The sequence below is a fragment of the Anoplophora glabripennis genome, unplaced genomic scaffold, assembly GCF_000390285.2.
Source record: "Anoplophora glabripennis isolate ALB-LARVAE unplaced genomic scaffold, Agla_2.0 scaffold2844, whole genome shotgun sequence".
Taxonomy (NCBI): Eukaryota; Metazoa; Arthropoda; class Insecta; order Coleoptera; family Cerambycidae; genus Anoplophora; species Anoplophora glabripennis.
The window spans coordinates 1-10,675 of record NW_019418917.1 but is presented as its reverse complement, the minus strand read 5'-3'; the positions used below and the strand labels follow the sequence as shown (position 1 = coordinate 10,675).

The following is a 10,675-nucleotide window of genomic DNA, read 5'->3' as shown; positions in this document are numbered from 1 at the left end:
GCGTAATCAGGGGACCAACATTATGCCTCTAAAAAATCAAAGCTAACATGATTGGTTTTCGAAATATTTGAAAAAAAAAACGAAATTTAGGAAATCCGTTTTTGTTTCATTTCAGCCTTGTTTGAGATGATATTGAAAAAAGAACACTTTCTCATGGCAACTTTTTGCCCTCTATCGAATGGCATAATCAATTTTTATATGTAACGTTTTGTCTTTCTAAGACCATCATCAACTTCATTTTTTTAAATACGACTCTGGAAATTTTATTACATTTTTTGCAAACTTTCATGACCCCCAATACTGTACTGCCTCAGCCCAAACCAGATTGACGTTTTGACTCGAAAAATTCATGTCCAGTGTATTTGTTCTAAATTTATCTAAATTTTTATTTAGATTTCTTTGTTTATTGAATTATCGTACACTGTAAGTGTCGTCAGACCCTGTCAAATCCATCTAGTTATTTAAACTATTATCACCACGCATTACAAAAAAACGTTTATTATTATTAACTATTACCGTCACTTGGTCACACATAACTCGATATTAAAATTTTAATTTTATTATGACAAATTAATTCTTAAAAGAACAACCAAAACGCCAACTGAATATTATTTTTTAAAAAATTTCAGTAAATGTTCAAAAACATTTTTTTTTTGGCAAAGGTTGAAAATGAAGATCAGCGTAATATTATCGGAATTTATTATACATACCTGTAACCGCAACTGTGAAAGAGCATGTCAGATGTATGGTATGAATATTCTGAAAATAAATATGTCGGAATTTGTCTCAATTTTGAACACTCGAGAAGCCCAGAAATAATTCTGGGCACGGGATTAAAACTCCAATGATGTTTTATTGTAATGTGTGGCAGTAATAGCTTAAATAACTAGATGGATTTCACAGGATCTAATGACACTTAGAGTGTATGATAATTTAATAAACATAGAAATCTAAATAAAAAATTTAAATAAATTTGGAACGAAACCACTGAAGATAAATTTTTCGAGACAAAACGTCTGAATCTGGTTCGGGCCGAAGCAGTACAGTATTGCGGGCCATGATCATGAAGGCCTGCAGAAAATGTAATAAAATTTCCAGTCGTATTTAAAAAAATGAAGTTGATGATGGTCCTGGAAACACGAAACGTTACATATAAAAATTGGTTATGCCATTCGATAGAGGGCAAAAAGTGGCCATGAGAAAGTGATCTTCTTTTTTCAATATCATCTCAAAGAAGGCTGAAATGAAACAAAAACGGATTTCCAAAATTTCGTTTTTTTTTCAAATATTTCCAAAACTAATCATGTTAGCCTTGATTTTTTAGAGGCATAATGTTGGTCCCCTGATTATGCAACTTTACCCCCATTTAAGCTAATTCGTATTTCTTACCGTTTTGTAACAGCCTGTATATTTAGATGTTTAATTTCAAATAAAACATTTTCATTTCATTTATCCTCTTATTTATTGTTATTTGATGAAACTTAAGTGATTTATTAGATTAATTATATCTCCAGATTAAAATTATATTTAACAATATAGCACCAATTTATTTAGATATAATTTTAATATCACAATTTTAAATTTTGTCGTTTTATTGTCTTTTTTACATTATCAAATTTCTCTTTATAAAGGACGAGGGGTTGCAGTAAGTTCAAGTTTTACTTTATTGTACGGAGTAGAGTCGCCCGTCAAACGATACTGTGTTTGATATAACCAAGTATGTCGCCTATTCGAATCGACCTCTCACACTGGACAAGATATTTGATTTAAAAATATTTTGAAAATCTGATATATTTTCTAAAATCACCTAACTAGATTTTGAACTGCAAAACTACCTTATATAATTGTCTATAGATGCAGTTAGTTGAGATTAAAAATCGTAAGCCCCTTTATGTTTTACTTATATGTATAAATATCAACATTAAATTTACATAATACTTAGAAGAAATATTATATTTTTTTTAGTTTCAAAGAATAAAATTTCAAAAAACAAACAACAGCTATATACAAAGGAGGGACTTTCTCATGTATAACTTATTACTTTTTTGTAAGAAATAAACCTGCCAGCAGGTACTCGATAAATTTACTTTTAAAAAAATCAAACTTCCCCCTCGATAATTGACAAAAAACTAGAAACGCAAACTGTTAAATTTGTGCATACAGATACACTTTATATTGAGCACCAACGAATTCCTTATCCTTTGTTCACAACACACAAACTAAGTATGTACACTCTCCAGGGTTCCCCAATCATTGTACAGCAGGTAAATATGTTTTAAGAATAATAGTTTACTATATATTTACGTATTACGCTAGAATGATATGTATGAGCGAACTTCACCAAAGGTATCTTGAAAGTTAAGCTCTACAAAACGTCGCAAAACCCCCCACAACAGCCATTTCCCTTTGGTCATACCTCGAGGTCCAATACCTGGGCCAGGACGGTCTACCATTCATATATTCACAAACAATTTATAAGAATTTTCAGAAATTTTGATTTACAATTGTAAGGCTTTCTTCTGAAGATAAAAACTGGCGAACCACTTAATATTGAGAGTTCAATAAGGTTTGAAAGAGATAATTTCATATGGCGCTATTGTGGAAGATGTTGCTTTGAAACGTAAAATCGGAGATGCTATTCCTTTTATATTGCTTTAGTATAGAAGATACATGATATTCTCTACATGTTATCTCTGCAAACTAATTTCATAACGACTACGCTACAGTGGCAGTGAAAATAGTCGAAAAACACAACGGAAAGTATATATAAAATTCAAAGACAGTAACTCTTTTTACAATAATCCAAATCAAGCAAAGGTACACAGGCTGTACCGTACGAAATGTTTGTCACTGCCCATTACTTTTGTTATCAAAGCTAGATCAGTTAAATGGAAACGTTGAATTAGTTTCATTTTTTTTTAGATGTATTTTTTCAACGACTGTACAAATATTTCATTGATGATTTAACTGAATTCGTAGCTCCGATTCTAAAAAATTCCGCGGGACCACTTAATCTGATATAACCTGTATATCTGACCTGGATGTGGTATAGGTATAAGTTTATTACTATGTAAGTATATATACTAAGACTAGAACTTTATACTATTAATCGGCAAAACACTTTTTCATAAAATTGTACTACGGATGACGAAAACTGAAAGCAGTAGTTTCTATTGAATAAATTGGGATTTATACATGTGTGTCAACAATAAACGTATTTGATTCGATCAAATCTACTTCAACGTTGGGTAACGACATTTTATTGCACTGAAACGAAAAATTTATCGACAAGTCTGTATGGTTTTGGAAAATGTAAATAAACATAAATCTCTTCGTGATTGTTTTGCTTGAAAAAGTGTTTTCCTAACTACAATCACAGCTCTGAATCCGTACAATCAGAATAATAATAATAAAAAGTTCATACAACGTCTAAAATCATCTCACTTTTGTTGTCGATCCTTGCATTCGTATTTAAATGCATGAAAATTACCAAAATAGACATTGCAAAGATACAAGAATATACCAGAGTTATCAATAAATGTAAATATAGTACTGGTAACTAGTAGTAGCGTTTTACTCTACGAAATCAAAGTATACCTGCTAAAATGTTCTTTAAGTAATAAGTACTTCTACGCTGCCTCACTTCTTATCGTTGCCGTTTTTTGAGTCTTCGGAGTAGTCTATATTATTGGATCTGAAAAACAAAAAAAATTTATAAAGGGCACGTCACTTTATATACAGGTCTGGTCATATTTTTATTTCCGATACAAAGTCGGTAAATTATATAAATATTTCACCAGTCTCCTCTAATAATTCTGACTTCGCCCCCATATCATTTGTATAACTTATGCCATCGATATAAGGGAATAAAAAAACGCCATAAATGCGCAAAGTCGGCGGCTCTAAGCTCTCCTTGACTATTGGTTTATTGTCTCTGTCTTGCATTAGGAATTTGGGAACAACATACGTCTAAGATACGTACATATGGAAGATAGAATACTGGACAATAATTACGTTTTTGATTTATTGCGAAGGTATAAAGAGTAGTAGATATTTGTAGAATATTTTTTTACAAGAATGATAAGATTAGTTTGAGACCATACTAAAGCATTCCAACTTTATTACAAATTATTTATAACCTTTAGAAAAACTAAAACGGTGTTCTAAAATAAAATGAGTGGTAATTCAATGAATTATTTTCAAATGCTTATTAATTAATAAGGTGTTCAAACAAACCAATTGCTTGAGCTTCACAATACCCTAATCTGTCGTAAAATTCTTGACGAACATTTAACAAAATTTCAGGAATAACTGATCCTAAAATATTTCTAATTTTAAGCCGTAATTTGTCCAAATTTGCGGCTCATTGGTGTCGATGTTTGTACAGAAGTTGCGTTAAATGACCCCTTAAAAAGAAGTCGCAGGGTGTCAGATCTGGAGATCGAGGAGGCCAAGGTATGATACCTCTTGTGGAAATAATTCTTTCAGGAACAATTTGTTCCAAATAATCTTGAATTGGCCTTGCGTTGTGTGCAGGATATCTGTCTTGCTGTAACCAAATTTCCTCAAAATTTTCATACAAGTTTCGTACAGCTGATACAACACTATTTTGTAATAAATGAAAATATCTCTCAGCATTTAAGTTACCATTAATAAAAAAGAGACCCACAATATTATCGCCTAAAATGCCAGCCCAAACATTTACTCTTGAGGGTACTGCGTTCTTAATGGTATACTTAAATGCTTGCTTTCCCGGGACCAAAATTGGATCACTGAAGGATTACGACAACCAAGTAGGGAAAAAGATGATTCGTCTGTAAATAAAATCTGCCTAACAAATTCATTATTTTCATCTATTTTTTCCTTAATGGATTCACAAAACTTCATACCGCCTTATTTGATCACCAGGAATAATTTCTTGAGATGTTTGCATTTGCTTTGTAACCAAGGACATTTAAATAAAGGGGACTATGCATGTCACAGTCTATCTCATATGTTGGGTGAAGCTAGNCTCACTTTTGTTGTCGATCCTTGCATTCGTATTTAAATGCATGAAAATTACCAAAATAGACATTGCAAAGATACAAGAATATACCAGAATTATCAATAAATGTAAATATAGTACTGGTAACTAGTAGTAGCGTTTTACTCTACGAAATCAAAGTATACCTGCTAAAATGTTCTTTAAGTAATAAGTACTTCTACGCTGCCTCACTTCTTATCGTTGCCGTTTTTTGAGTCTTCGGAGTAGTCTATATTATTGGATCTGAAAAACAAAAAAAATGTATAAAGGGCACGTCACTTTATATACAGGTCTGGTCATATTTTTATTACCGATACAAAGTCAGTAAATTATATAAATATTTCACCAGTCTCCCCTAATAATTCTGACTTCGCCCCCATATCATTTGTATAACTTATGCCATCGATATAAGGGAATAAAAAAACGCCATAAGTGCGCAAAGTCGGCGGCTCTAAGCTCTCCTTGACTATTGGTTTATTGTATCTGTCTTGCATTAGGAATTTGGGAACAACGTACGTCTAAGATACGTACATATGGAAGATAGAATACTGAACAATAATTACGTTTTTGATTTATTGCGAAGGTATAAAGAGTAGTAGATATTTGTACAAAATTTTTTTACAAGAATGATAAGATGGGTTTGAGACCATACTAAAGCATTCCAACTTTATTACAAATTATTTATAACCTTTAGTAAAAACTAAAACGGTGTTCTAAAATAAAATGAGTGGTAATTCAATTAATTATTTTCAAATGCTTATTAATTAATAAGGTGTTCAAACAAACCAATTGCTTGAGCTTCACAATACCTTAATCTGTCGTAAAAATCTTGACGAACATTTAACAAAATTTCAGGAGTAACTGATTCTAAAATATTTCTAATTTTAAGCCGTAATTTGTCCAAATTTGCGGCTCATTGGTGTCCATGTTTGTACAGAAGTTGCGTTAAATGACCCCTTCTGTAAATGTACCGAGAAGTCGCAGGGTGTCAGATCTGGAGATCGAGGAGGCCAAGGTATGATACCTCTTGTGGAAATAATTCTTTCAGGAACAATTTGTTCCAAATAATCTTGAATTGGCCTTGCGTTGTGTGCAGGATATCTGTCTTGCTGTAACCAAATTTCCTCAAAATTTTCATACAGCTGATACAACACTATTTTGTAATAAATGAAAATATCTCTCAGCATTCAACAAATTCATTATTTTCATCTATTTTTTCCCTAATGGATTCACAAAACTCCATACCGCCTTATTTGATCACCAGGAATAATTTCTTGAGATGTTTGCATTTGCTTTGTAACCATTCATTTTTAAGATGCGACGAACTGTACGACTTGGAATGTCAAGTTCTTCGGAAATTTATTTTGTAATATTCTGTCTACTTCTTACCAAAGGTTTGATTGGAACAATAATAAAAATAAACAAACAGCAAAGCGCTTTAGGTATTCGGTTAGTTCACAAAAAATGCAACGAGGCACGTGCGCTCCCAAAGCCAACCAATTACGAGAGTCCGAGTCGCAGCCTCGATGATATATGTCATGTCCGACCCCTTCCACCCGAAGTTGACAGGGGAGATGCGTGTAATTTATTTAGTATATGCGAATGAATTACCTGGCCAGACCGGTATATATTTTTTAAATTTTGGTAGCAGACTTATTTGGTGAATTAAAAAATAATGTTTTAAACAGAGAACATAAAACTACGTTTCGAATATTTTTGTTTAAATTAATAAGTTTTTTAACTAAGCTCAAAAAAATTGTTTCAATTTTCTGCTGGAGAAGATTCCAGTCATTGAAAAGGAATTTTATACTATTTTGGATAATTAATGGAATTTCCTGTTCATTACTCTGATTGTATAGTACCCATTACTAGTTATTGATGCCTTTGCACCAATTTCTCAATATCTGGTTAGCTTACTCGACACTTTTCATATGAAAATGAAGAAATTGGCGAATTATAAAATTAACATGAATTCCTATTCCCGATTTTTGGTTGACAATTTTGAAGTTTAGAAAAAATTGTCCCTTTTCGATTGAAATACAAGAAAATAAATTGAGAGTTGATCTCAAGTTAATTAACGTTTCAAAAATCAAGTAACAGTAACAAAAAAAATTTAATATGAATAAGCCTTTACCCCAATATCAGCAAAGGAAAATATTTATTTAGGTTTTGAATTTCCCGCCAAAGAGTCATCTATTCTCCTATTGTCCAATTAATTCGTATTAAATATTCCTGACTCAATACAGGGATTTATATTATCAGGTTCTACTACGTATAAATTGTTTGAAGTATACTCATTTATAATTATTATGAAAACTTAAAAATTGTATTCATATGAACTGAATAAAGGTAATATCTCACCCATACACGTGAAAGTAAGTTAAGTATATATACATCACAATCAACAATATATGAACGTGTTGTATGAAAGGAGAGAAGTTTAGCACTCCCCTAGACAAGGATGGAATACAATACACATGGCTAAGGCACACTTAACCACAATTTTTTTTTTTTTTCATTTAGAACTCAGGCAGTTAATAGAGAAAATTTTAATTCAAATTCATTTAAAATTGAGAATTTATATTTTTATTTTTGTTTGTTGTTACAATTATGTCACTGTTACCAACTGTAGCGGAATTCCGCTAAGAGTAGCGGGATTTACCTTCAAGAACGGTGTAGCGGCGATAGAGTAAAACGTAGTGGATTTTCATTTTTTTATAATAATATAATAATATCGTTGAGTTTCATGCCAAATGAATTTAACCAAAAACGTTAATTTTATAAAAAATTGAGAGATGTTTTGTTCAGAATTGATTAAAAAATTTAGAAATGATATTATTTTCTAGAAAAATTCAAGGGCGTACGAATTATTTTTTTAAAGGGGGCAGTAACCCACCTCAGGCATGTCACTGGTGGGTGAAATGGATAGGGTTGCCAGATGTGGTTGAAAAAAAAACCAGACAGCATTCCAAAAAAAACAAATTAAATAAATAATTATTTTATTCCACAATGAAAAACAAACAAACAAACAAACAAACAAAACAATATTTATACCTAAGTAAAAAGATGTCAATAACGTTAAAATCTTTTTCATTTTTTAATATATTTTGCATTAGATGCCGCTGCTTTTAACAACTCTCTATTTTCAACTTTTTTCAACCGGACACGCATCAAAAAAACCGAACTGTCCGGTCGAAAACCGGACATCTGGCAACCCTAGAAATGGATAACAGATATCTTTATTTTATTCACCATAACTAATGTGTTATTAATACCAAATTTCAGTTCAATATATGTTGGTCTTTTAGAGATATTAAGAAAAATTCTTAAAAAAAGTTTGTTTTCAACACCCTATATCTTACAAACGAAGCGTTCTAAGACCTACGTTTATAAGAACTTTTCTTATTAAAAAATGAATCTCTATCAACTGTTAAAATCCTACCACAAAAAACTGACTCACCCTGTATAATAAATATCTTCTGCTGAATGACAACAAAAACTTTAAACGTGTTTTTCGAGAAACCACTTTTTTTAATAGGCTGAAACATAATTCAAAAAGTTTTCAACGAATCGACTTGAAATTTTGTCACGATAACATAACTCAGGGAATGCCATAGAGGTTTTTTGATTGATTAATAATTTCCATTGTAATTAACAATCTAAAGCAAAATTTTTTGTCTTTTTTCCTAATGTTGACTAAATTAACAATTATTTATGTTTTTTAATTTCCCTACGATGTTCCCTAGCTTTTAGTATATCCTATCAGAAAATTAATGTTTTTTTGTTCCAACACCATCCATTAATAAGGAACCTTTTTCTCTGAAAACAAAATGTCACTGTTTACATCACCTACAGCCGCCAGAACTTTCTTCAGCATACGAGAAGATACAGCTATGTCCTCGTTTTCTGAATTCACTTATAGACATTCTTGAAAAACTATATCTTAAATTTTGTTCAGTATAGTCATACCCTGTACACAAAACGACTGGCTCACCTGCTATTTGGGCCTGTGTAACTGGAAGAGGCCCCTTGACACTGTGACCTTTGGTGGGCATCCGCTGACTGGCCCCCCTGCTTCTCTCTTTCTGCTCGTTCTCTCTGCAGTCTAAAAGGAGAGAGAAGAAAATCATCAATTTGGCATATAAAGGACAAACACAACACAGTAAAAAACATTGTGAACCTTAACGGAACAGTTAATTTCTTTTTCTGTCCAGACTTACCACAGTCGTAGTAGTTGTCATTGGTTCATCCCAAACGCTATGTTAGCATTAAAAAACATTGGACTTTAAAGAACCCTCGCTACACGTCAGACGTTTACAGCCAGTGGCAGTCGCACAATATTAAAATGGTTATATTTTGATAATACTATGTGACACCCATATCGTTTTTGACAGGATGATTCCTGTGCTCACACAGAAGACGTTTACGATGACAAAAGTTTTGAACGAAATTTGCGAAACAAACATATAACTGGAGCAGTTTATACAGAGATCATGGATGTACAAAATAAATTTATTTAATCAATTGACAGATTTCCATAAAGTTGCAGCATTATAAAATGTGAAAAATGTAATTTTACTGTCAAATTAATNACAAAGTTTTGAACAAAATTTGCGAAACAAACATATAACTGGAGCAGTTTATACAGAGATCACGGATGTACAAAATAAATTTATTTAATCAATTGACAGATTTCCATAAAGTTGCAGCATTATAAAATGTGAAAAATGTAATTTTACTGTCAAATTAATGGTAACTGAATATACAGTGTAAATAATCACTTTTTATGAATAGTTTGATTAAGGTATTACACCACTGTAACGGCCTAAAAAAAGTGTTTTTTAATTTTTTTTTTTTAATATAAGTGTATTAAGTGTGCAGAAAATTTGTTTCTTTAAAAAATATTTCAAAATGGCGGCACTTGAGCTATTCTCCTGAAGCATGTTGCTGTCGAGGTGTCCAGCGGCACACATTAGAACTAGTGCAAATTTCAAGGTGGAACAAAAAAAAATTACTCTTAATCTACATGTATAGCTAGAGAAACACATATGGGATTGTAAAAATATTGTTTTTTGTAAAATTGGCAAGTATTCGAAGTGAAACCTTAAATTTTTGACGAAAAAAAGGGCAGTTATTTGTTAATAACAATTATTTAAATTAACTTATCGAAAAATCCTTACGTGTTTCTCTTCAAAATGTTGCTTTAAATATGTGGTTAAAATTTCAAAAGAAAATATTGAAAATTGTTGGAGTTATGGTGGATGCCCTTTTAAAAAATTGTGTTTCGAGAAAAACGAGTTTAAAGTTTTAAAATGAGTTTTAGACATGAACGTGCACTAACGCTACACTAACGTACTTTTGTTTGAAAATTTTGTTTGAATTGTACACACATACTTCTAAACGACATCTATGAGTGTATTAGGGAAGTTAAAAATGAAAGTACGCAGTACCTTCCGAGCAAGTATGTTCATAGCGCAGGTAGCTGTATGAGATACTCCCGACACGCTTCACGAAAAGCGCAATATTTAAAAAAAATTTTCATGTATAAAATCTTTTGTCTCATATTCTAGAAGGTTCAACTTACCTTTTAAGCAAGAAATATACATTTTGAAAGCGCAATGATGACATATTTGTTCTCAAGCATGGGCAAAT

The 10,675-nt window shown here is 31.6% G+C and overlaps 1 non-coding gene across 1 annotated transcript; it reads left to right on the top strand.

Moving 5' to 3' along the window:
• Window positions 1–7,440: 7,440 nt before the first annotated feature.
• On the top strand, window positions 7,441–7,531 carry LOC111692711. Its single transcript, XR_002763293.1, has one exon. It is a non-coding gene; the product is annotated as a U6atac minor spliceosomal RNA (small nuclear RNA).
• The last annotated feature ends 3,144 nt before the right edge of the window (window positions 7,532–10,675 follow it).